Source organism: Cervus canadensis, chromosome 13, assembly GCF_019320065.1.
Source record: "Cervus canadensis isolate Bull #8, Minnesota chromosome 13, ASM1932006v1, whole genome shotgun sequence".
Taxonomy (NCBI): domain Eukaryota; kingdom Metazoa; phylum Chordata; class Mammalia; order Artiodactyla; family Cervidae; genus Cervus; species Cervus canadensis.
The window spans coordinates 36,225,002-36,252,533 of record NC_057398.1 but is presented as its reverse complement, the minus strand read 5'-3'; the positions used below and the strand labels follow the sequence as shown (position 1 = coordinate 36,252,533).

The 27,532-nt window shown below is 41.6% G+C and overlaps 1 protein-coding gene across 7 annotated transcripts in view; it reads right to left on the bottom strand.

The window, feature by feature from the left end:
* The window catches only part of KIF1B (kinesin family member 1B), a 150,426-nt gene extending 139,538 nt beyond the window's left edge, over positions 1-10,888 (bottom strand). For 5 of the 7 annotated variants that reach the window (XM_043484799.1, XM_043484802.1, XM_043484800.1 and 2 more), the window contains exon 1: positions 10,613-10,753. The gene's annotated coding sequence lies outside the window, so the exon portion shown is untranslated. Of the gene's footprint in view, positions 1-10,612 lie in introns of all 7 variants that reach the window. The other 2 variants (XM_043484805.1, XM_043484806.1) reach the window with 2 other exon arrangements.
* Between the last annotated feature and the right edge of the window lie 16,644 nt (positions 10,889-27,532).

Sequence of the window (27,532 nt, the reverse complement as noted above, 5' to 3'; positions counted from 1 at the left end):
TCCTATTCCTTCAAAATCTCTTTGAAACTTAGGTTCCTTGAAAAAATGGCAAATACCAAGTCTGGGCAAGAAATTTCAGGATGATTCTGGAACATTTAGTGTGACCATAAGCAAGAAATCAAAGATGAATGGGGTCACGGTGAAAAGATACAGCTGCCAACTGAAAGGGGCCCCCACTGGACAAAGATGGGATAACTGGAGCATAAAAATACATGTATACATACAGGCACACTGCATATGGACTGCAAAAAATTAAATATACAAATTCATAAGTTCATAACAATACTTCCAAATCTCATTATTCTGAAAACTGCAAATAAAACAAAGGAATGGCGCATGCATCCAGTCCCTGTATCCTGTATAAACTGTGTTCCAGCACAGTCAAATAGTCAATGAGTGCAAGTTCCTTTTTATGGAAAAAGTCCAGCTAATAAATGCAGAAGAAATGACAGAAATAGAATGTTTCCCACCCCTACTAACAAAAAGGTTCTCTGCATCATCACTATCTACTAAAAAAGCCTTAAATGAAAGGCTGATCACTGTGGGAAGATTATATTGTATGAATTAGGGTAACATAATCTGAACCAAAGGTTCATCAACCTTAACAACACTGAAAGTGGGATACCGACGTGGCCAATGCCTCCTGATACACTCCAACAGGAGACACACAGTACCTCCTAGCACATATTCTTACCCCATCCCCTTAAAAAAAACACTGACAGAATCAAGCCTCATTTACAGGACACATGCGGAGCAAAAAAACAATTTAAACAATACCCAGAAGATACAATCACAGCCTAACCCAGAGTAGAGAAAACTACAGCTCAAGACACCCAGTAACTTTAATTAAATAGCACGATGGGCAGGGAGCGGTAATAAAGACACAAATGTTGACAATTAATGAATATTGTGGATATTTAAATTAAAGAAAAAAAAAACTTTCTTCTTTTGTGTTCTACCCAGGGCCTACTGAAGTGCTGAATGCTGCTAACTGACTTATAAACAATAAAGGCAAAGTACCAGGAACCAAAATACTAACATCTTTAATATAGAATGTCCCCATACATACACTTTTCATCAGTTGTTTGACCCTTTTACCCAGCCATTCTCCCAGCGTTTCATCCAACTTGACACACCCAAACCTCAAACATCTTTCCACCTCCCCCAGCTCTTTTCTATTTCTTTTAGTGTTCTCACCATTCTCCTGTTCCCACATGCCAAAGAGCTTGCTTCCCCTACCCATCTAATCAATGCCAAATAACATGGCTTTCACCTATAAAATCTCTCTCATCTCTACCACCATCATACCACCTCTTTTACACCTTCAATACAACTCACCCAAGACTGTTAACTGTCCTGAGCACTTTTTCTCTTTCTTCCTCCTATCCCCACCACACCACACCATACTGCCATTTTCATCTACTCCATCCACAATATGCAAAGCTGTCAGTGTCATGCTCCTTAAGCACAAGTTTCTTCACTTAAAAATCCTCAAAGTTTCTCCACTGCCTACCAAGGAACGACTGAACTCCCCACACTGGCATTCAATGTGTTCTGTAACATAAACCACCTATTTTTACAAGCCCACAAAACACTGCCTTCCATCCACATTCCTTAACAACCACCCACGAGAGGGTTTTCTGAGAGCATCTCATGTTTTTCTGTGCCTGTGCCTTTGCTCCAAAGCTCCTTTTACCCACTGTACTCTTCCACCTCCCCTGTTCTTCTCAAAACCCAATTTTTCTTCCAGGACCTTCTCATACACTACCTATTTTTAAAGCCTTCATGGATTCTCCAGTTCTTGCAAACCAAAGGCAAATGTTTCTCCACTTAATACTTCTCAACTCATTAACCTTATTTAGAGCAGAATAAGCTGTTTTGTAGCAATAAAGAAAAACAGCTTAAAGTTCCTTGAGGACAAGACAGAATTTTAGTCATGTTTCTAATCCCATATATCACATGGTCTAGAGGAGTCAAAATATTTTGGTTGAGTGGGTGTGCCACAGGCTATGGGGTCGCAAAGAGTTGGACACGACTTAGTGACTGAACAACTGTGTATCAATAAACTGATGCTGGAACGGTATCAGTAAAAAAGCAAGCTGTTTCAAAATAGAGAAAGATGGACTGATGAAAAAGAAAAAGGATAAAATTAATTTCAGACTCCTCCCTCATTAAAATAGCTTAACAGTCATTCTTCTTTGGAAGCGGTATGTACATTTTAAAATTACTTTCCCCAAACAACCTGAACCTAAACAGGTATTTTTTTTTCTCTGATTTAACTGTCCTGTTGTAAAACTGCAACTATCTTCACAAGTAAGTTAAAATTTTATACAGTAAAATAAGAAACTACAGTAAGCAGGCTATAGCAAGTGTTACTTTGTTACTTTCCTACATACAAAGAGTATCTCTTTTATAATGGATGTCCATCAAAGAATTACAGTTTCAAAACTTCCTGATCCTTTAAAAAAATTACCAATTATGTAAATCTGAAATCAAATTTAAATTTCAGTGAGAAATAACAATTACAGAATATTTTTAAGAAGTTATAGGAAAACAATAAAAATTAAAATACATTTTCCAAGTTTTAAAAAGCCAAAGGCAGGTAGGAAAGGCAATCATACATACTCTAAATCTCTTAACAGCCTCGATTCTAGACTGTTTCTCTGACCAGTTTTCCTTCCTTATGACATACGATTAGAAGCATTATAAAGTGGAATGGAGCCAAAATTCCAGAAGCGTTCACTAACAATAAAGGGATAATAAAATATTTAGATCTAATTCATTTGAATTTTTCTAAATTTTTGCCCCATTGCTTAACTTTGATCTTGTGTAATTCTCTCGTGCCCTCAGAAGCACTCTGGATTATTGAGAACCTAAGACAAATTCTCAAACTGACTTTTCAGCAAAATGAACAAACAAGAATGAAATAATCTTAGTTTTTTGGTTGGCTGGGTTTTGTAATACTCCCCCCCCCCGCCTTTTTTTTTATAACAGAAAACAGCCAGGATTATATTCCTTAAACAGAGGTCAATTCATGTCATTCCCTCTTCTTAAAAGCCTTCAGTTGGTTCCCATGGCCTCAGAAAACAACCTAAAAATTGCTAGGCCTCCACAATCCAGCCTCTTCTCCAGTATCAGTTTCCACTGTCCAACTTGAAACCTTCTTCACCAAGATCCTTATCACACTGAACACGTAATGCTTAGAAGCTCAATCTCCTTTCCAACCTATTACAAGTTCATATCTTCTGAGGACAAGGTCAAGGGCACCATGAGGCAGGAAGCATTAAGTCGTATCTTCCTTAACATCCCCCTTTCTAAGCTAAAAGTCATACCTTCTATCTCGCTGTTCCCTAAAACCGCTGTGTTGATTCCTCATTTTTCTTCTTTCCTTCTGCCCTGTGTTGCAGGCAGCAGTTAACTCGCGTACATCGCTACTTTATTCAGTATGTTTGTCACAGCTAAAAATAGAATTTAACCAAGAAATGCAACCTTTTAAATACAACACTTACAAAATCTGCTCTATTTCCACAAATTTATAACATCAAAAAGCAATCTATTTAAAAGATAATCTTTTCTGTCGAATTACATTTTAAAGAATGAATTAGGGAATTTCCTGGCAGTCTAGTGATTAGGGCACTTTCACTACTGAGAAACCCAGGTTCAATCCCTGGTCAGGGAACTGAGTGACACAGCCAAAAAAAAAAAAATGAAAGAATGATAACAAAGAATAAGTGGATACCCCCAAAATAAATATCTGTAGCTAATGAGCCCATATGGGGAAGGTGTGAAAATTTCCTTGTTATTATAGAAGTTGTGCCTTCTAGGTTGAATACGTTCCACGAGGACTAGGCAGGCTTTAGGATCCAATACTCTATGTCACTGACCAAGGCTGTACTGATAAAATGGTCCCCAAAATGTAAGAATTCATTTTTGTGTGTATATGTATTTTGTGTATGCATGTATGTCTATTCCTGGTCTTTGACTCAATGGATAAAAATCAGCCATGAGCCAGGCTGCAAAAGCTCAAAATGGATCATATGTTAGGAAAGCTTCTTTCTGCATTCTAACCCAATGACAAGAATCAGACTGCACAGGAAGAGTTTCCTGACAGATCAGATTTTCAGTTTCAAATGAGATTAAACTAGCTCAATTAGGTTACCCAACTGTTTTAACCATTTATGAAAATAAACCAAAACAATTTTTAGATTAGACACGTGTCTTCTTGTCACTGCAATTAAGGAATCAAGAACCTTCCTTTTAACCGGTGACATGATTTGATTCTCATAAACCAAGAGGTCCATTCAGAAACAACAGCTCCTATGGCCTATGGCTTAAAATAAACTATTCTAAATGAAAGTTTTTCATTGTTTTCTTATTTTTTCACTGTTTGGATGGCTAACACTAAACTCTATCTAGTAAGTCAATTCAATCAAATAACTAAAACCACATCCTATAATTTTTAGTTTACAGATCCACTGGGAACTCTGTCACTCAAAACCCAATATTCCACTGAAGTTTTAATGTCAAAGTGGATGACAAGAGCTACTCCTGGTAACTGTCCAGGTTAAAATGAACTCAGCTTGGCTATGATGTAGAAATGGACATTTCAATCAGAGGTTAATTCAAATTTGGTATGAGTCAAGGTTCTCTCTGAAATCTGCCTGTGACCACACCTTTGCAGCTACCTGCCTGGTAAGTAGCTCCTTAGCTGGCCAAGAATGCAGGTCAGACTTCTCCATGTGGCAACAATGTGTCAGTCTTGCCACATGATAAACCACTACCCAAAATTTAATAGGTATGTTTTCATTGAGATGACAACACAGAATACAGGTATTCCAGGTTCTCACCAGAGTTATTAAATAATGAGTGTTCTGCTGGGATACTCAGACTTATCTTTACATAAAGTTATATACCCGAACCACATTAGTCACAGAAAAGACTTAAGTTATATTTTAATGTTGTATACTCAGTGTGGAAAGCAGGTGGATTATGTTTTTAAAACAGGTCTTTGAAGAACACTTCCTTTTACTTAAAAGATTTGTTGAAAACACTTAGTATGTATATCTTTGCAGCAGGATGTCTGTAACGCTTTCCTCTTAAAATTTCTTTAGAATTCATTACCAGGAAAAAAGCTGCTCTTGACAAACCATTACCTTTCTTTTACCAGAATGAAAATTGTATAATTTCCTTTTCCCTTTTTATCTGACTTTCAAAAGTTTCAAGACTAAGTTACAATAACATATCATACATACACTTTATATATATGGCAACCCACTCCAGTATTCTTGCCTGGAGAATTCCACAGAGAAGCCTGGCAGGCTACAGTCCATGGGGTTGCAAAGAGTTGGACATGACTGAGCATGCATGCACACATAGACAAACTACTGTTATTTGTATATTTATTTTTTCCTCCTGTCATATAGATTTTTGTTTCTTCTCCATATTTAACAGCCTCATCATATCTACAGTATTGTGGTAAGCTGCTCAAAACCTTTTTCAAAGCAGTAAGTGATATAAATTATAACTAAATAAAACTTTCCTGTAATGCCTAATCTGTTATTTGACACTGAAAATGTTATGTAGTCAAAATTCTAGTTCTTAAAAACAAATAAAGTCTTTAAAAATTATACAAAAATTTGTGTTGAATAAATGACAGCCAGGTGAGTGGCCAGAAAAGCACAAGGCCCAGAAGACTGAAACCAGCCCCACAAAACAGAAGCAGACAAAGGAGGGAGTGAAGTGAGCAGCACTTCCCACACTGCACAGGCGTGAAGCAGCCCCGGCCTCGCGACAAAGCGCTGGGACTCAGTGAAGTGGGGGATCGGGGAAGCCAGTCTGCGGTGGGCTGGGAAATGCAAGTGTCCTCACTGCTTCCAGAACCTGTGAGGGCAGAGAGATGGCCAAAAGAGAACAGGACTGAAGAATTCTTCCCCTCCCCACCCCATTTATTAACACAAAAGACTTCTATGTTTCTATCCTTGATTCAACAGCTATTTACGGGGTGCCTACAACGTGACAGGCAGTTGCAGGAGTCTGGGATAAATCAGTGAACAAAACAGACAAACATCTTTGCCATGGAGAAGTTTTCATTCTAGTAGGGCAGTGAAAGTCTCTCAGTCATGTCTGACTCCTTGCGGCCCCATGGACTATACAGTTCAGGGAATTCTCCAGGCCAGAATACTGGAGTGGGTGGCTGTTCCCTTCTCCAGGGGATCATCCCAACCCTAGAGATCGAACCCAGGTCTCCCGCATTGCAGGTGGATTCTTTACCAGTTGAGTCTCAAGGGAAGCCCTAGTAGGGCAGAGGGGACATTAAAATAGGTTACACAGAAAGAGAGGTGATAATAAGTGCTATGAGGGAGGAAAATTACAGCAAAGTCGGGGGGATCAGGAGTGTGGTGGGAAGGGGTGCCATGACAGATGCATGAATGAGGTCAGGAGAGGTTTGCTGAGGTAGTGAGGTTTAAGTTTAAGCAAAGACCTGAAGCAGGTGAAGGAATTAGCCAAGCAGATTTCAGGGGAAGAGTGTTTCAAGCAGCACGAGAGTCAGAGCAAAGGCCCTAACGCAGGACTGTGTCTGCTGCTCTCAAGGGGAAAACTGAGGGGAAACAGCAGAAGAGAGAAAGGGAAGTAGCTGATACAGCAAGTCCCAAAGGAAAAGAAGGCAGTGATATCCAAAACACAAGCCCAGGGGTGAGCTGAAGTCAAGAGAGTAACCTTTCCCTTGAGACTGCCTCACTGTGCGGCAGTAAGGAGGCCTAACTAAAATGGTCAAGATTTTAGAAAAGCCACGGGGGAGAGCAGGAGAGGAAAGTGAGCAGAAATGCTCTGACAGACACCAAAGACTGCCTCAGGGGAGACCCAAGACTAGACACCCACTGAGGCACTAACGTGCAGCACTGTGTGAGGTTTCTCCATGACACAGTTAAAAAAGGGAGGCTACAGATGATGGGAATGATTCAAGACTGGCATGAGAAGAAAACGGAAGACTGGCATGAGAAGAAATAAAAACTGCAAGTAGTAAGAAAATGGCTGAGGCAATGCACCCTGGAATGACAGTGGAGAAAAGGCAGACAAAGAAGTAAAATCTGAAAGGGGTTAACGGACCAGAGACTTGAGGTAGGAGAACACAGAGCAAGAGACTACTAACGTGAGAGCTGTACGTTATCAGAGTTTAAGATCTGAAGGTGATGACATGTTAGAAGATACGGTCACAATATGAGTTACTGGAACAGAATGAACCTAAACTTTGAGGTGAAGTTAAGGAATTCTACAGTTAAGAGTAGTTACAAAGGAAGCTCAGCCTAGTGGTCACTTACCACTTCTAGTGACCTTGGGGGAATCATTTAGCCTCTGTCTCAGTTTCACCTATAAAATGGGGATAACAGTATGCATTTTATATGGTTGTTATAAAGACTGAATGAGTAAATATAACATGGTTAGAAAAGAGCCTGGCACACAAAAAGAGCTCAATACGAGTAAGCTATTCTATCACTATTGCTGTGATGGTGGTTGTTGTTACAGTTATAGACATCTACCAGAATGATGTCAGAAATTCGGATGGAAGAACTAAGACATGTACCAGTGTCTTCAAATAGAGCAATGGTAGAGGATAGGTAATTGAATGATACGCTTTGGCATAAACAATTGATATTAAATGTAAAAAATATTCTAAAATCAGCCATTTACAATCTTGTGAGTTATAACGAATATACAAACCACTACAAAACAAAAATACCGACTGAGTATTAGATAATACATATTATACTGCAACACAGAGGGAAGAGGCTCTGACTGAAAATCATGGAAACCGCCATGGCAAGGGTAGTGATATGCTAAACCACATGTACTAAAACAGAAAGATGCTGGAGTTAACCTGATCTCACCATACCCACAGACATAGGGTAAAGCGTAAGTTCCTTGAGTAAAGAACTACATCTCTACACACACTCAACTGGGAATGAATGTTGTCAAAGTGAGCATAAACAAATTACTGAGCCAGTCATCAAAAAATCCAAGTCAGAAGTCCAAAGCACCCTTTGCAGGTTTTTCCTGTCAAAACCACATCTGCTTCATTTACCTTCTACTGATGAAAAAGTTCTAAATGTGTATTTATCTACATTCTTTCATGAACTCCAGAAATTCACCAGTATCTGCTTGAGCAAGACCACCTTTTAAAGAGAACAATATGAAGTAGATATGCTATACCTTTCACTTTAAGCCTTGTGAAATTATATCACATGGGTTTACAAGACCAAAGGGCTATCTTACTCCTGAGAAAGACCTGCTGTGCTCAGTGACCTGGGAAGGGTTTACAAACAAAGCAGGGGCCTTCTGTTGTCCTTCACTTTGTACCCAGGACAAGACCATAGCAGGAAGTGAGCTAGAAAGCTCTGGCCTTGGAGAGCCTCTGCTGGCACTTCTCTTGGCAGTTTATTCCCAGCACAAATTCAAAGTGGGAGAAAGAAAAGAGGAAAAAGGAAAACTACATTCATATCTGGTCTTGAAAAGGAAAGTCTGCTCAGAAGTTCTACCTGATTGGATAAACTTTGGAAGAACATTCATCAGAGTGGAGCTGCACAAAATCTTGCCTCCCAGAATCCCAGTCCAGTCTGACTTTACCAAGTGCTGAGACTACATTTAACCACCATTCTTCAGATCTTGCTTACCAATAAAATAAATGTAAAAACTTACATCTCAGAAATATTTCTTAATTGGGACATGGAATTTAAAAACAAGACATTCTGTATTTCTCTCATTATTAATAAGATGCAAAAAACACTAGTTTCTGTTGAAGTCATTTTTTTTTATTTCAACCAAGTTTCAAAAGAAAAGCTTAATGATAAAAATAAAAAATAAAGTGTTAAGACTTTTCTTAGAAAACCTTATCTGAAAATGTATAAGTAGTTCCACTTAAGTTACAGGAATTTATTCATTAAGAAAGGGAGTCTGAATGAAAGCAACAGGACAAAAAAGGTGGGCATGCCATTCTCCAGGACCTCTCCACACCTAGAATGTAGGAAAAGACAAATTTATAGGCTCACACTAAATTCAGTTGTTGCTCCTATCCAGATCTTTTTACAACGCTAACATGCGTGCACTCTTCATATTCCAACCTTAAGTGGTACCTTACCCATTTCACTTGCCTCATAACCCAACAGCCATACCAAGTTAATTAGAAAGCATCACCTCACTTCTTAGAGAACACAAGCTAAGATTTTACTATGACTAAGCTAAGCTGACAAAATGCCAGCCTTTAAATAAAATATCCACCATGATATCACCTCTTAAGAGCTATTTGAATCCAACCACTACACTTTCAGGGGGCTCGGAAAGACCCATTTAAGACACAAAGCAACATGTTCAGTATCAGCACAACAGCTGCCTAGAACAGTAAAGAGATATGTGAGCAAGGGATCTGTTGACAATCTAATTTCAGCCACCTCGAGATTCCACAAACATGACAACCTGTGTCCTCAAAAATACTGCTGCAACCCTCTCCCATCATCATCATATTCCAGTTGACTTCACCTCTGCATATTGAGCTACTTTGAAAATCTATCCATCCAGCGACGCAATATACTATTGATAATTCCAGGCCTCCACCCTGGTCAGCTGGCCTTAGCAATCCCCAGATCTGCCTCTGTGCGAGTAAGACATCACCATCCCTCTGTGTCCATAGCCCTGATCATAGACGATGAGCACAGAAATGCATCATTTCACCCCAAAGAGAATGCAATCTTGAAGGCACTTTGCCTTGGAAGCTCAATTAGCGATTCACCAAGGAGGAAAAAAGAAGTGATTTCGGAGTTCCATTCTGGTTTTAGGGCCCGGAATGTTTTGTGTTGCATGAACAATGACTAGCTCGCTGGAGCAGCCTCCCAACCCCCACAACTTGGCTTCGGTGTGGCCAGTCACCCTGAAAGCTGCCAGGGCTGTCACTCGGTGCCTTCCAGCAACGGGACTTGGCTCCTAAAGGATTTGTCAGATCATCCTCCCAATATGGCTGCCAGAGTAATCCCAGGCTGCCGACCGCCGAGACCACACCAGCCCCCGCCACGGATGGCCAGCATCCAGCGAGCCCCCTCCAGTCCTTGCGCCAGCGGCTTCCCCCCTCCCACGCGATGCCCGCGCCTGCCTTCATCTGGCAAAAGGGCACAACCACATTCCTAGCCGAAGCCTCCATGCCAACCCTAACGGGGGAGAGGGGATGGGGGGAAATGAGAAAGGGTGGCTTCAGCACAGAGCAGAGAGAGCCGTAATGTGCGCAGAGGGCCCGGGAAACCGACGGGCAGCGGCGGCTCGGCTGACCGCCGGGGACGGCCGGAACCTGGCGGCTCAGGGGAGGCGGAGAGCTGGTGCGGGCCACTGCGGGGGACCCGGCAGGCCGCTGGACCCAAGCCCGGAGCTCGCCGCTGGCCCGGGGACGGTCCCCCACCCCGCCCCGCCCCACTCGGTGCCCCGCTGGGGCAGCGCCCTCAGTATTCGCGGCTCCGGCCCGGCCCGGAGCTTCCCCGGCTCGGACCCCGCCAGCCTCCGGCCTGGCCGCCCCTCCCCCCGGGCGGTCCCCTTCTCAGGCCGGCGGCGCAGCGCCAACTGCCGCCCGCCTTACCTCAGCCGCGCTGCGGACAGACGGACAGGCGGGCGGGAGGGCTGGGTCAGCAAGGGCCGCGGCGCGCGGGGGCGCGGGGAACCCGGCACCGACGTTCCTTAGCGCGAGCAGCGGCCGCCGAGAGCCGCAGGGCGCCGCTCAGCAGCCCCATCACACAGCTGGCCAGCCCGGCATCAAGGGCCGCGAAGGGCGGGAGTCCAGGAGACCCGGGCGCGGCGACCGGCGAAGAGCGGCTCAGCCTCCCGCTGGCACCTCCCAGGACCGCCGCCGTCAGACTGCTCAGCGTCTGTCCTCTCCAAGCTCCGCCTGCTGCCGCCGGCCTGGGACACCGCCCGGAGCCCGGCTGCCATGCGTCATCTCGGTCCGCCTTGGCGCCCGCGACTGACGCGGGCGGCGACCAATCGGGGTGCAGAGCTTCGAGCGGCCGGCCAATTGCAGGGGCGCCAGTGAAGGGAGGCGGTGAGAGAGGCGGAGATGGCTGGGAGCGCCCCCTGGTGGCTCAGAAGCCGGAGCTGGTGTCTGGGGGTGCGGGGTGGGGGAAGGCGGCGCCCAGAGTCCCCTCCCGGGTGACCCACGAAGGGCGTTAGTCGGCAGCAGCCGCGCCGGGCTAACCCGGTGATCCGCCTTGTAAGGGGACAAAGCAAGGCTAAGTGGGGCGGGGCGGGACTGTGGGGACCCGACGCCTGCGGAGGGGCAGAGACGAACGTGGGAGGCGGCCGAGTGTGGAGTCATTGTCCGTTTGGAAAACATCTCACCACGTTGAGGCGCCGAACACTGCGCAGTCGGAGCTGAAACACGCAAAAGGATGAGTGTACTATCCCGCAAAAAGCTTACCGGCCTATTCTTAGCGAGCCCGAGCACAACACCTCCCACACGCCACCTTGGGAAAAAAGGCGGAATGAGTAATGGAAAAGCATGACTTAGTGGGCATTCAACTTGTCTCCTTGGGAGACCAAGTAAGGGCCGTGAGTAAAGGAACAAAATGCTTTGTATCGCCCCGGAGTTAACCAACCGAGCTCCCCCCAACCCCGGGGAGATTCCCTTGAAGGAGGGTTAATGGAATTCCGAAACCCGGAGAACACACGCGCTCTGCTAGCGATTTTTAAAAACCAGGTTTAGATTCAGGTCAAAAGAAAAAGTACACAACTGTTCACGTGAGGTACAATTCAGTACAAAATATTAATTCTACAGTAATATGGGTAATTATCATGCCAAGCATCACTATTTTACAAGGTTATGATATGCTTTTTGATTTACTAGCAGAAATTTAAAGTAAAATCTGATTCCACACCCCCTGAATTCAATACAGAATTGGATGTTAAAAAGCCTGTGCATAAGCAGAGACGCTAAAACATCAAAATTAAATTTCTACACTAAGGATTTCAGAAGATTTGCGCCACCGCTAAACTCCTCATACTTGCCATCCAGCCAACAGCTACTGAACAGTTCTCATTTCATATAGAATGTAAACTCCACCTATCCGCAGAAGGATTTGACATAGCTTACATTGAAGCATACAAGCAATAAAACTGTATAGCATTAAAGTAGGAGTAAAGTTAATAATTTTTTTTAAGTAATAAAGTCAGTATAGGGGAAAGGGCTGTCTGAAAAAGGGAAATGCATAGAAAGAAAAATAATATTAAAAAATAGAGTCAAGGGAATGTGCCACCACTGAGCACAAAACCCACCTGGCAGCTTCCTGAAGGCCATGACAAAAATAGAATTACAATGAGTTAATAAACAGAAGCTCATGGATTCATTAGTAGACACCAACCTTTTCCTTAAAAAAAAGAAAATCTCTTAAGCCAAAGATCTCTCTTGGTAAATGACACATTGTGCTTGAAAACATGTAGGTTATTTTCAAATAGCTTTTGATACTGATTTCTAACATAATTCCACAGTGATAAGAGAATAGACACTGTATGATTTCAACAGCTTTTTAGCCCATGAAATTTTTTCACTTTGTATTATGTCCCTGGATATGTTCCATCATCTCCTGGTTTATAATCTATGGGAACTTGAGTAGAATATGTATCCTGCTGTTGTGTGAAACTTGTATAAATCTTAATTTTGTTGAATTGGTTCATAATTCTTTCTAGATCTAGTCTAGCCTTCTTTTCTATTTATTCTATTAATTTTTGAGAGTTCGATATTGAAACACCAACTAAAACTCTTAATTTATCTACTTAAAAAATAATCATAATATATAGTGGAGCTATATGTAACTTTGTTCTGTATTTTCCAAGTTCCCTGTAAATGTGTTATACTTTCATAGTTTTAAAAAAAAGCTCTTTGTATAAGTACTCAGGCAAGCACCATGGAGAGTTACAAAAACCTGGATGGTGGTCTTGTTTGAGCTCTCAATTGAGGTCAAATTTAAAAGAATCTGAAACAGTGAAGGGAACGTGGTGGTAATCAGCCCTAGACAAATTAAGCAAAAGCACACAGAGAAGGGTCAATAGAGGTAGATAAGACTGTTGTAGGTTTCAAGACCAAAACACTCTGCTCTACCTAAGCTTTTTGCCCCTCTGACAAATGAAATCACTCTGCAGAGACCTTCAGTTTCTCAGTTTACAGATTTTGTACAGAGTCACCTCTCAAAAGTCGGATAGTACTAGAAAATTGAATTTAGCCATGGCCCAATAATCATCCCTAGAATACAAGGAAAGAACATCAAAAGATTTATAAATGTGATGCACAGAGCCATGCTACCACAACTAATAAGGTGTCTAGATACAAGGTCAATATAAACAATTCCAAAGTACTCCTTTTCATTAGGAAAGGCTAACTAGAAAATGTGATTTAAAGTGCTTCTGTTAAAAATAGCAACAAAACTATTAAATATTTAAAGGTAAGTTGACAAAAGATAAGCAAGACCCATATGGAAAAAAGTTACACAACTATATTGTTGAAACACATTCGATGAGATCAGGTGCATTCAGGGTAGTATGAAATTAGATGATGAAACATACTAAAGAAGATCTAAATAGATGGAGGTGTTCTTTATTTGGGGGCAGGAAGAAAATATTAGCATGTCAGTTCTTTCCAAGTTAATCTATAAACTTAATGTCATTTCAATGAATATTTCAACAGGATTTTTTATGGAATTTAACAAAGTGAGAGTAAAATTCAAATGGTAAATCTAGTCTATGTCCATTTCAAAAAATTAATATGCTAGAACATATCCAAGAGTATCCATGACAATTTTGAAGATTGAGGTGTGGGGATTTGCCCGTTAGTTAACAAGATTTTCTGTAACATCATACTAATTAGAATTCTGTTGCATTGGCACAAGAATATACAAATACAGAAATGGAACAGAATAGACTCCAGAAACAGATCACACACATATGGGAATATAACATATGACAGCACTGGCATTAAAAATCAGTGGAGAGATGATAAACTAATAAATGATGTGGGATAATTGATGAAGTATGTGGTAAACCACTGGTGGTCTAGTAGTTAAGAATCCACCTGCCACTGCATGGGACACAGGTTTTGATCCCTGGTCCAGAAAGTTTCCACATGCTTCAGAGCAACTAAACTCGAGTGCTACAACTACTAAACCTGTGCTTTAGAACCCACGAGCTGAAACATGCTCCTTACATCACACCATACAAAAAATAAATTTCACGTGGACCGAAAGCCTAAATCAGAAAAGCAAAGCTTTAAATGTTTTAGTAAGAAATATAAAATATTGTTATCACCTTGAAACAAAAAGAGAAAAAAAGTACTAATCACAAAGGCTGTGAATTTAACTACAATTTAAAAAAAAAAAAACACTTCTATATAACAAAAGATACCATAAAACAACAAACTTTAGATTAGAGAAATATATTTGTAACACATTTCACCAATGGAGCATTCAGAATATACAGAGAAATCAAATCAATTTACAATAATACAAATCAATGTGAAAATATAAATAATGTAGCAGGAAAAAAATGTGTAAATAGTGTGACCAAAAAAAAATTTTTTTAAGGAACAAAAAAGAAAATTCACAGAGGAAGGTATGAAAAGACATGTAACTCACTGGAAATAAGATATCACATCCATCCGATTGCCAGAAATGAAAAATGTAATGATACCAACTAATGTCAGGGATTAAAATGGTACAACTTTGTTAACAACCAGATAATTGGAAGATTCGCATAGCCCTCTAACCCAGCAGTTCCTCTTCTAGTATATATCCTACAGAAACTCTTGCATAGGTAGCTAAGGAAACAGGTACAAGAATGTTGTTTGTGGGATTTCCCTGGTGGTTCAGTGATTAAGAATCCACCTGCCAGTGCAGGGGACACAGGTTTGATCCGTGGTCCGGGAAGATTCCACGTGCTTCAGGGCAACTAAACTTGAGTGCCACAACTACTAAGCCTGTGCTCTAGAAAACCCGGGCATAGCAACGAAGACCCAGTGCAGCCAAAAATAAATAAATACATTTTTAAAAAATGGTGTTTGCACTAAGAAAACGTGGAAATGTCTAACAGCAGGAGAATGGATGAATAAACTGTGATGTAGTGATAATTATATCACTATATATTATGTACATAGTATACACAAGGATATTATGCACAAGTAAAAACCCCTCTAGAAGATCAAGAGCTACACTTAACAACACACCTACAGCAGTCAGGACCCTGTCAGGAAACAGAAACCATGATAGGTATTACAAACACAGGAGATTTAATGGAAGAAATGGTTATCCAGATGCTCCTAGGCTCAAAGAGAAAAAAAAAAAAAGGATAATATAAATCAGACACTAGAAACTCTAGGAAGGTGCTATAGCCATAGCATTGGGAGGGAAAAAAATGAGGAGGAGTGTTACCAAAGCTAGGAGACTTGATGAGGGGCCAAGACTTGAGCTGGGGGTGAAGGGGAGAGGCTGCTGCATCAGGAAAAAGCACCAGAAGAAAGGAAAGGGCAAAAGTAAAACTATGAATTCTCTACTCACCTCAGTACCTCTTACTGGCAGAACCCAAAGGGAAACCAACTAGCAAAGGAGCTTGAGAAATACAGATTATAGAAGGGTAGGTACAGGACTGAGAAACAGTAGGTAAATAGCCAGCACAATGGCTAATCTTAAAAACATAAAGTTGAGCCAAAAAAAGTGTCCCATATAATGTCATTTATACATAAACTTTGAAAACATGCAGAAGAACACTATAGAACTATATTCATGTATAGTCAAAAATACATGTGAGAATGATAATTACCAAATTCAGAATATAGGTTACCCCAGGAGAGAGAAAAGAAGCAGGAAGCAGGGCACAGAAAGCATCAACTCTATCTGTAATATTTTACTTCTTAGGGAAAAAAATGATCTGAGATGGGGATGTTGATAGAGTTAAATGGTGTATATATGCGTGGGTACCATTAAGGTTAGTTTCTATTTTTTACTGCCTGTTGCAAAATATGGAGAAGGAAATGGCAACCCACTCCAGTATTCTTACCTAGAGAATCCTGTGGACAGAGGAGCCTGGTGGGCTGCTGTCCATAGGGTCACATAGAGTCGGACATGACTGAAGCACCTTGGCATAGCGTGCAAAATATTTCATGTGGATAGTAAGGGGGAAGGGGCAGGGTGGGATGAATTGGAAAATCGGGATGTTGTTGTTGTCATGTCTGACTTTTTGCCACCCCATGGACTGTAGCCCACCAGGCTCCTCTGTCCTTGTGATTTCTCAGGCAAGAATACTGTAGTGGGTTGCTGTTTCCTTCTCCAAGGATCTTCCCTACCCAGGGTTCAAACCCATGTCTCTACATTGGCAGGTGGCTTCTTTACCGCTGACCCACCAGGGTAGCCCATATGTATACTACTATGTGTAAAATAGATAACTAATGAGGACCTACTCTACGGCATAGGGAATTCTACTCAGTGCTCTGTGGTGACCGAAACAGGAAGGAAGTCCATAAAAGAGGGGATAGATGTATGTACATGTATGACTGATTCACTTTGCTATACAGTAGAAATGGACACAGTAGTGTCAAGCAACTATATTCCAATTAAAAAAAAAAAAAAGGCAGTATTAGTCCTAAGGCATCCCAGCTGTGGTCCCACCGGTAATTCTCTGCAGGCTGGGTCAGCAGCTAGATCAGAGGGACTGACTGGTGGCAGCTGGACCAAGCATGAAGGGCTGAGTGGGCGGGAGACCATAAGCCATAATCCTCTTTCTGACCTGGTTTTAAGATGCACTGGTCCCACAGCCTGCAATGCAAAAGGCCACCTCATCTTCGCCAAACAGTTGGCCTTCCTGACTGAGTCTATACTCACTCAAAACTTGCACATGGCACCACTTACACTGACAAAAATCTAGGAAGAGCCCATTTTCATATCTGGGAGGATTCAGACAGCAGTTCTCAGCAGAATTATTCAAGTCCACAAAGAGAATTATTTCCTGGTTATTTTAACCAATATCAGGTAGCACATGTACTTAAGTCTTGGATCATGTTGCACATTGAAAAATAGAAACTGCTTATATTTTTGGACTTAGGAGGTTGCCATTTTGAAGGAGAAAAGACCTTTGTTTTTATATAAAGTCCTTTTAAATGTTAATCTGTCAACATCTACTTGATAGAAGTATGTGTATACTCTTTTTGCAATCCCATGGACTGTAGTTTACCAGGCTCCTCCATCCATGGAATTTTCCAGGCAAGAGTACTGGAGTGGCTTGCCATTTCCTTCTCCAGGGGACCTTGCCAACCCAGATTACCACATTAATGATCCTTCCACAGGTTCACCTACGAAACCTTGTTACGACTTATACTTCTTCTAGATAGTCAAGTTCAGTCTTCTCAGTGCTCCCCCAGGGCCATGGGCCGACCCCAGCAGGGCTGATCTGAGGGCCTCACTAAACCATCCAATCAATAGTAGCAACGGGCGTATTAAACACTGTATTAAATAACAAAAATATAGAGCTCAAGATAAATCAGTAAGTGCTCTGCTTTTCTTCATAGATAAAATGAAGTTGGGTTCAACTTATGAATATTCACATACAGTGACACCACTTATGCTGAGGTTATTTGGAATCAGAGAAACAGAACAAAAAGATATTTTAGAACTGGTTAGTTCACCATATCAGGAAACCAATGAGCCTTCTAGTTTGCTGAGGACTTAATTTTTTGTTGTTGTTGTTGATAGCTTCAACTACCCAGAATTCAGAAGGAAGGAAAAGAAAACCAACAAATACAGATGTTATAAAACTAAAAATATCTTACCCACTGGAAAATTCCTCAGGCCTGCATTCAGTGTCTCTTTACTTATGTTGTACCACTAATTCTAACAAGCATGACTGTCTGACTTTTTATTTAGCTAATGAAATTGGTGGGAACAAATTGGAAATGGGAGATTGCAATGCTAGAAGTGAGGCTTATTATGACAAGGATTAAAATTTTGAAAAGCATATGTAAGATCTCAAAAAAAACCTGGCTGTCTGATAACATTTGGATCCAAATGACTTTTATCTATCTCCAAAAACCAAACTAATACAAAAGCTGAATTCTGTTATTGTCTAGAACTGTCAAAATCATACTGCAGCATATAAACACCATTCTAGAAAAGTAATTTCAAAATCATATCGAGTAGGGCCCCAAAAGTGACACATTTTCTAAAGACGTTAAAGTCAATAGCAAAATTATTTGGTGTGATTTCCCACGCCCCTCCCCCCCCGCCTTTTTCTCCAATGGTCAGTGCATTTAAATATGAAATGAATATCAGTTTAACAAGTAATATATACAACACATTGCAGGTTAGCACAATTGCTGAGATCACCCCAGCCCTGAGGATCATACAGTAAATACCAAACTTCCACGAGAAGTAACAAATCAAGAATCAAGCACAAATAATTTTGTCAAAACTAAAAAAATGGGAAATTTTATTAAAAAATTTTTTTTAATTGGAGTATAATTTCTTTACAATGTTGTGTTAGTTTCTAATGCACAACAATGTGTATCAGCTATATGTACACATATATCTCCTCTCTCTTTAGTCTCTCTCCCACCTCCTCCATCTCAGGGAAATTTTAATTTAGTATGTTCTCTTTGTTCCCAGTGATTAGTGCAAGATTTTGTTTTAATCAGCTGTTGGCTCTTCACAAAAACAGTCAGCTGTAATCAGTGAGTCTGGCTTTTTCCCGGTCCTGACTGGGGATCCATCATTTCAGCCAAATAAGAATTCTCTGCATAGATTCCCCGTCTTCTGAATTGCAGTTTACGTATCATTTTTCTGTAACAAGCATTTTTACTAATTAGGCACAACCTTGTATCAATTAACTTTGGTCTTAAAGCCATGATTAAAGAAACCAAATTGTTGTTTCTGGAAATTGCTGTGCCAGGGACAGATGGCCCCAGAACACATGGGAAGAAGATGGAGCCTGAAACTGGCTCCCTACAGCTCCAGAGAGAGTCGAGCTGCTAGGAGGGATGCTAGGACACAGGACTGGGGATGATCCAGGCATAACAGAGCTGGGAGCACAATGCAGGGGAATGGGGCTCAGCAGAGTCATGATACATCAGATGATCCCTCATCTCCATCATTCCCAATCCGCAGGCCAAGAAGACTTTCCTGAAGGCAGAGCTTTTTCCCCTAAATCTCCAGCTCTTAGAGAGAACCTCCTGGGAACTGTACCTTGTTAGGGGCTTCTCTGGTGGCTTGGACGGTAAAGAATCTGCCGGCAATGAGGGAGACCTGGGTTCAATCCCTGAGTCGGGAAGATCCCCCGGAGAAGGGAATAGCTACCCACTCCAGTATTCTTGCCTGGATGATCACCTGGACAGAGGAGCCTGGCTGGCTATAGTCCAGTGAGTCACAAAGAGTCAGACACAACTGAGCGACTAACGCTTTCACTTCACCCTTGTTTACGTACAGCCACTTGAGATGAACAAATAATTCATACAGAAAGAAAGCATCTACAGGAAAGAGGGAGCAGGGATGGGCTGAGAGCACCTGGCCTTTACAATCGAAATGTTTGGATTCTAGTCCTGTCACTTGCTGCATCTCCTTGAGCATACAACCCTTGGTTTCCTCATCTTTAAAATGAGAGTAAAAGACTTCCCTGGTGGCACAGTGGATAGGAATCTGCCTGCCAATGCAGGGGGACACAGGTTCGATCCCTGGTCTGGGAAGATTCCACATGCTGAGAAACAACTAAGCCCATACTCTACAACTACTGAGCCTATGTGCCAAAACCATTGAAGCCCATGCACCCGGAGTCTGTGCTCCAAAATAAGAGAAGCCACTGCAATAAGAAGCCTGCTCACTGCAAGGAAGAGTAGCTCCCACTTGGCACAACTAGAGAAAGCCTGAGTGCAGCAATAAGAACCAGGGCAATCAAAAATAAAGAAAAATAAAATGGAAGTAAAGATAATACCTAGTTTACTCTTTACATTGTGCGAATCAAGTCAGAATGTGAGTGTAGGGAATTTCCTGGCAGTCCAGTTGTTAGGACTTTCACTGCTGAGGGCCAAGGTTCAGTCGCTAGTTAGGGGACTAAGATTCCTCAGGCCGAGTAGAGCAGCCAAAAACAAGCCTGAGTGTAAGGCACTATTTCCCACGTGCTGTCATAGTAATAATAATAAAGTCATAATCCCATCAAGTCAAAAACAAACTCAATGAATTTTCCTTGTTTCTCCCTGTAAATGATCTTGCTCCTCCTTTCCTTTGTTTCCTATCTACTGATTATAGAGTCACAGTATCAAAAATGTTATAAAGAAAAAAAAAATGTTATAAAGAAATACATCATTTCATCCTAGCTGTGGTATCCTGAGCAAGTCAATATCTCTAGACTTTATTTTTTGATGATTAAATAAGGCGATTAGAGTAGGTGAATTCTAAAGAACATTCAGGTTCTAATGTCTTGGATTTCTGTACTTACTGGGTTGTTTTTTTTTTTTTTCCTTCCTCTCCAGACACAAAGAACTTCAACAGATGATGGTAATAGCTGATTTTTTTTTTTTTTTTTTTTTTGCCAGCACTGTATGGCATGGGGGATCTTAGCAGATTCTTAACCACTGGACCACCAGGGAGGGAATTCCTATGGTTGGTATTTTTTGTGCCTTTACTATAAACCAAGAACTATATTAAGCACCACATTAATCATTTCCTTTGATCTTCACAACACTCTATAAAATAGTTACTTTTACTGTTGCAAATTCCCATTTAAGGAAACTCAGAGAGGTTGTGGAAGCTGGAATGTTGTGTCACAACTATTTGTTCATTGTCTAGTCACTAAGTCTTGTCCAACTCTTTGTGACCCCATGGACTGCAGCACACCAGGCTTCCCTGTCCTTCACTATTTCCTGGAGCTTGCATCCCAAGTATGCTTCATCCCAATCCCTGGAAACTGTACTACCTTATATGGAAATAGGGTCTTTGTATATGTAAATTTAGGATTTTGAGATGAGAAGATGATAAAAAATGGGCCCTAGATGCAATCCTGTGTATCCTTATAAGAGAGAGGCAGACGGAAATTTGACAACACATACAAAAGCAGGGGGACTTCCCTGGTGGTCCAGTGATTAAGAATCCACTGCAGGGGGCATAGGTTCAATCCCTGGTTGGGGAACTAGTATCCCACCTGCTTTGGGGGCATGACAAAAAAAATACATACACGCACACATATACAAAAATGGGGAAGGCAGTCGACCATGGAGGCAGAGTGGAATGATGAAACCACAAGCCAAGAGAACAGCCTCCTGAAACCAGAAGAGGCAAGAGCCTCCAAAAGGAGCATGGCCTGGCCAAGGCTTTGATTTTTCAGCCAGTGATACTGATTTTGGACTTCTGGCCTCCAGAAACGTGAGATCATAAAATTCTATTATTCTAAGTTACCCAGTTCGTGGTAATTTGTTACAGCGGCCACAGAAAACTGATATAGAGATTAAGTAATTTATTCAAGGTCACAGTTAATAAGTGGTGGTAGAGTCAGGATTCAGATCGATGAATACCTGGCTCCAAACGCTATGCTCTGGCTTCCCAGGTGGCTCAGAGGTAAAGAATCTGCCTGCCAATGCAGGAGACATGGGTTCAATTTCTGGAAAGATTTCACATGCCGAGAAATAGCTAAGCCCATGTGCCACAACTATTAAGCCAGTGCTCTAGAGCCTGTGCTCTGATACAATAGAAGTCACTGCAATGAGAAGCTGATGCATTGCAATGAAGAGTAGCCCCTGCTCATAGCAACTAGAGAAAGCCCTCAAGCAGTAACAAAGACCCAGCCATAAATAAATAAATCTTTAACAAACAAAAACAAAAATAAACCCATGCTCTTCAGCACAGCATGGTACAATACACTCCTTATAATGCATAAAACAAACAGACATTGACAAAATATTAACTATCAAAAAAAGAATGAAGAAGGAAAATTGGGATTCCATCAAAAGCAGTGTGGCCTTCTGGTTGATTCAACCAAATCCATTCCCTCTGCTGCAAACATCTCAGCTTTGGAAGCTTGACTTTAAAAGTTCATTCTCCCCCACACTTTACATCAAAATTAGGTCATATCTGCATCACAGCCAAGAATGTGTGCACTTCAACGAGAAGATACAATTTGTAAAAAGAGAAGAGATGATATATTTAGTTTATAGCTAAAGAGGTTACTTGGCAGCAATTTCAGCCTCTTAGTCCACACTTGCAATCAGAGAAACGGAGGCCTCTTATCTTTTTAAAGGTTTGTTTCCTTTTTTCTCCTTCAACGGGGATGCTGTCTTCAATTTTCTCAAAAGGAAAATGGGTAAGGACTTAGTAGGGCTTCCCTTGTGGCTCAGCTGGTAAAGAATCTGTCTGCAGATCAGGAGACCTGGGTTTGAACCCAGGGTTGGGAAGATCCCCTGGAGAAGGGAAAGGCTACCCATTCCAGTATTCTGGCCTGGAGAAATCCATAGGCTGTATAGACCATGGGGTCACACAGAGTCAAACACAATTGAGCAACTTTCACTTCACTCACAAGGACTAATAACTAGATTTTCATTCCTTTCACTTGCTACCTTCCTGACCGTTGGAATTCTCAGGCAAATCAGCTAATGGGAAAATTGTTTAGTCACCAAGTCCAACCCTGTGTGACCTCATGGACTGTAGCCTGCCAGACTCCTCTGTCCATAGGATTCTCCAGGCAAGAATACTGGAGTGGGTTGCCATTTCCTTCTCCAGGGGACCTTCCCAATCCAGGGATCAAACCTGAGTCTCCTGCATTGGGAGGTGGATTCTTTACCACTGAGCCACCTGGGAAGCCCCAATTTGAATTTAACCCTAATCTACATTGAGCCCACATTTTTCTCTGTAGGAACTAGAACATCTCTCTTTTTTATAATTTTTTTAAGTTAAAAATTTTTTTTTGGCCATACCACACAGTATGTGGGTTCTCAGTTCCTTGACTAAACCCATGGTATCAAACCTGTGCCCCCTGCATTGGAAGTGCGGAGTCTTAACCACTAGTGTATGCATGCATGCCAAGTCACTTCAATCGTGTACAACTCCTTGTGACCCTATGGACCATAGCCCACCAGGCTCCTCTGTCCATGGGATTCTCCAGGCAAGAATACTGGAGTGGGTTGCCATGCCCTCTTCCAGGGAATCTGCCCAACTCAGGGATGAAACCCGAGTCTCTTATGTCTCCTACATTGGCAGGCAGGTTCTTAACCACTAGACCAGGAAGTCTACTAGCCATAGAAGTGCAAGACCCTCATCTCTTAATACTCACTAAACTTCTAGTTGATACTCTGAGCCTCTTACAGTCATCAGTGTGTGTTGCCAAATTCACCAGTCTTATTCCTCTTACCTCCCTTCTCCTCTTTTTTGGCCATTCAAAAGGATATGCTCAAGGTTTTGAACTAAATGATCAAAATTGCAATATGGTCTGTGAGTGCATGCATTGGGCGTGCTCAGTTGATCAGTCATGTCCAATTCTCTGTAACCCCATGGACTGTAGCCCACCAGGCACCTCTGTCAATGGGATTTTCCAGGCCAGAATACTGGAGTGGATTGTGATTTCCTACTCCAGAGGATTTTCCCAACCCAGGGATTGAACCCATGTCTCCTGCACTGGCAGGTGCATTCTTTACCATTGAGCCACCTGGGAAGCCCCGTGGTCCACAATACTCTAAATTAAATCTTTTTCTTGACGCAGATTTATGGGCACAACACAGGCAGCATGGAGAGAACTGAGCATGAGCTCCTCTTGGCTGCTATGGTATTTGTCAATCATCCAAAAGAAGTCAACTGGAAAAGAAAAATGTTTTCACATTACTGAAACAGACTAGGTAGGTTGTGGTTTGAAAGGATGATAAAGTACAGCCTTCAAGACGAGGTGTCTCTGAGGAAGAAGCTAAGCATTTAGATCTTTGATATTTATATGAAACAACTGACTCTGTACTTATGGCTCAAAATTAACCCTATTTATTCATAATGTCCTATTCTTTTTGAGAGCTCAAGGTGGTTTTTTTTTTAAGTCATTACATCAGCAATTTTCTTCCATCCATGTAATGTTGACAGGTAACATGCTTGTTTTACAAGGACATGGAAAGCTACAGACATAATCTCCAGAGTCTGTCAACCCGGCAGTGAAGTGAGCAGACAGGTCTGGGGACCAGACAGGTTCTGACAACAGCCCACTCTGTCTATCTATCTGTCTCTGTTACTCCACACACACACACACACACACACACACCCCTGACACCAAAAGAGCTTCAAGGTACCACAGGATTGGAGACGCCACGTTTTTGTCTTTTTTAGTTTGTCTGTGCCATGTCTTAGTTGCTGCACCCCGAATCTTTCTTGCGGCGTGCGGGATCTAGTCCCCTGACCCAGGATTGAACCCCGGCTCCCTGCATTGGGAGCATGGAGTCTTAACCACTGGACCACCAGGGAAGTCCCTTGGTTTTGTTTTTTTAATCACAATCCAGTTTGCCTGTCCACTTTCTACCTTTCAATTAGTGGCAATTTATCAAAAAATAAATTGTGCTTAGCTTTCAACAAAAAAGCATAAACAATTTATTTTTTTCCATTTATTTTTATTAGTTGGAGGCTAATTACTTTACAATATTGTAGTGGTTTTTGCCATACATTGACATGAATCAGCCATGGATTTACATGTGTTCCCCATCCTGAACCCCCCCTCCCACCTCCCTCCCCATCCCATCCCTCTGGGTCGTCCCAGTGCACCAGCCCCGAGCACTTGTCTCATGCATTCAACCTGGACTGGCGATCTGTTTCACACTTGATAATATACATGTTTCGATACTGTTCTCTCAGATCATCCCACCCTTGCCTTTTCCCATAGAGTCCAAAAGTCTGTTCTGTACATCTGTGTCTCTTTTTCTGTCTTGCATATAGGGGAGCATAAACAATTTAAAACACCATAAAAAGTGATACACGATTAAAAAAAAAAAAAGTGATACACAATACAAAAGAATGGAAGATTTAAAGGAGGCTGTGTCCTGCTGATACTGCCGGCAGCTCTGACGTTTCTTTATTTATCCCAGGATCCCGTGGGGTTTCAAAATGACTGAAGCAAAGCTCTTGCCCATATTTCTTTATTTTTTGAGACAAAATATTCCAAAGAGTACCTTACAAGAGGACATAGATGAGCTTCAGTGTTTTTAGTTAGCAGCTGTGTGGTTGCAGGCAAGTAATGTAACTCCTCTGAATCTCAGTTTCCTCATCTGTAGAATGAGAGGGAGGGCTTCCCCGATGGCTTAGTGGGTAAGGAATCTACATGCAATGCAGGAGACACAAGAGACACTGGTTTGATCCCTGGGTCGGGAAGATCCCCTGGAGGAGGAAATGGCAACCCAATCCAGTATTTTTGCCTGAGAAATCCCATGCAGAGAGTAGCCTGTTGGACTACAGTCCATGGATCACAAAGAGTTGGACACAACTGAGTGACTCAGCACACAGAAAGTGAAAGTCACTCAGTCGTGTCCAACTCTTTGTGACCCTATGGACTATATACAGTCCATGGAATTCTCTAGGCCAGAATAAATGAGAGGATAATTCAGTCAGCCCTCTGTATCCACAGCTGTGGAACCCAGGGAGAAGGAGGGCCAGCTGCACTGCAGCATTTTATATAAGAGACTTGAGCATCCATGGATTTTGGTATTCCGGGGGTCCTGGAACTAATCCCCGGCATATAATATTCGATGACAGTACTATCTATTAATACCAGAAGCGTTCTTGGATGAATTAGATGGTGTAATGTATACCACTGAACCCAGCCATGGAGAGGCCAGGATAGAGAGTGAGATGGAGACTAAGAAACCATACAAAAACAGAAATCCGGGAGGAGACACAAGGTAATTAGGCTGTGAGACAGAAGCCTGACCCCACTATTTCCTTCTCCTCCCCAATTCCCTAAGGACCAGGTGATACTAACCACAGTAAAAGGCTCTTGGAAAAGAACAGTCTGGGGAAGAGGTACAAAAAGGTTTCTTTCTTTGTGTTTTTTGCCATACCATACAGTTTGTGGGAGCTTAGTTTCCCCACCAGGGATTGAATCTGGACATTCTTGGTGAAAGCGCTGAGTCCTAATCACTGGAACACCAAGGAATTCCCAGGAGAAGTTTTCTTGAAGGGCAGTGTGACTTGCTGGGATGACAGATGGGGACTCATGAGACCTATAATATAATGTCATCAATTCTTCCCTCTTAGGCGCACCCCTCCAACATACACATGTGTGCACACATGTATACTCACCAGGAGGGCACACATTAGACCCTGAGCTTTAGCTCCTGCTCACTACACACTGCCATTACCATGCAGGTAACTAAGAGAGCCCAGAGGAAGGTGAGCTCATAAGAAAATAACGTAAAAAAAAAAAGTAAAAAAAAAAAAAAAAAAGAAATAACGTACGTCTAAGGAGCAAAACAGCTAAAACATAAATCAGAAACCATAAACTGAACTACTCATATCAAAGGAAGCAGAATTAATTGACTAAAACACAACAAAAATTTTCAATAGGCATAATAGGTATCTTCAAAGAGATGAGCTATTTGGTAGCAATTAATGAAGTAAGTGCTTCCCAGGTGGCTCAGTGGTAAAGTATCTGTCTGCCAAGGCAGGAGACGCAAGAGACGCAGGTTTGATCCCTGGACAAGGAAATGGCAACTCACTCCAGTATTTTTGCCCAGAGAATTCCAAGGACAGAAGAGCTTGCTTGGCAGGCTACAGTCTAAAGAGGTTGCAAAAGAGTCAGACATGACTGAGTGGCTGAGCACACACGCAATGAAATAAGCAGTTTTTAAAAACTAATTGGAGACAGAGGATCCAACAGGAAAATGCATACAAAGAAGGAATTTTTAAAAAATTTAAAAAAAAAGAAAGAAAAAAGAAGGAATTAGTGAGTAGGAAGACCAGACTGAGAAATTCTGCTAGAAGACACCAAGAAAGGACTAAGAGAGGAAACGTTACAAAAATATGCGTATACATTTACAGAGAAGGAAAGCAATGGTATCATGGATGATAATGCTGAATCACTGTTTCATACAACATAGTGACTTTGAAAATTGGCATCCTAAATCCAGAGAAAAAGTCAGGAGGGTGTTACCAAAACTAGAAAAAGGTATTACAAGAAAAGAAAAACTACAATCCAATATAAATATTAGGTATAAAGAAATGTAAAAACTCTTAACAAAATTTTAGCATATTGAGTCAAACAACAAATAAAAAGAAAAATACATGATGTTCTTAGTGAGATTGTTCCCAGAACAGCAAGTTTCAACATTAAAAAATTAATCAGTATAATTCATATTAACAACCTAAAATAAAAAGCATTAACATCTCAAAGGATGCAGAAAATGCATTTGGCAAAAATCCAGGATCCAAATCTAACATCAAATGGGCCCTGAAACTTATTCGAGACTGTTCATAGCTAAGTTATTTGTAATAGTTCCAAACTGGAACTACAAGTGTCTATCAAGAAGAAAATGGGT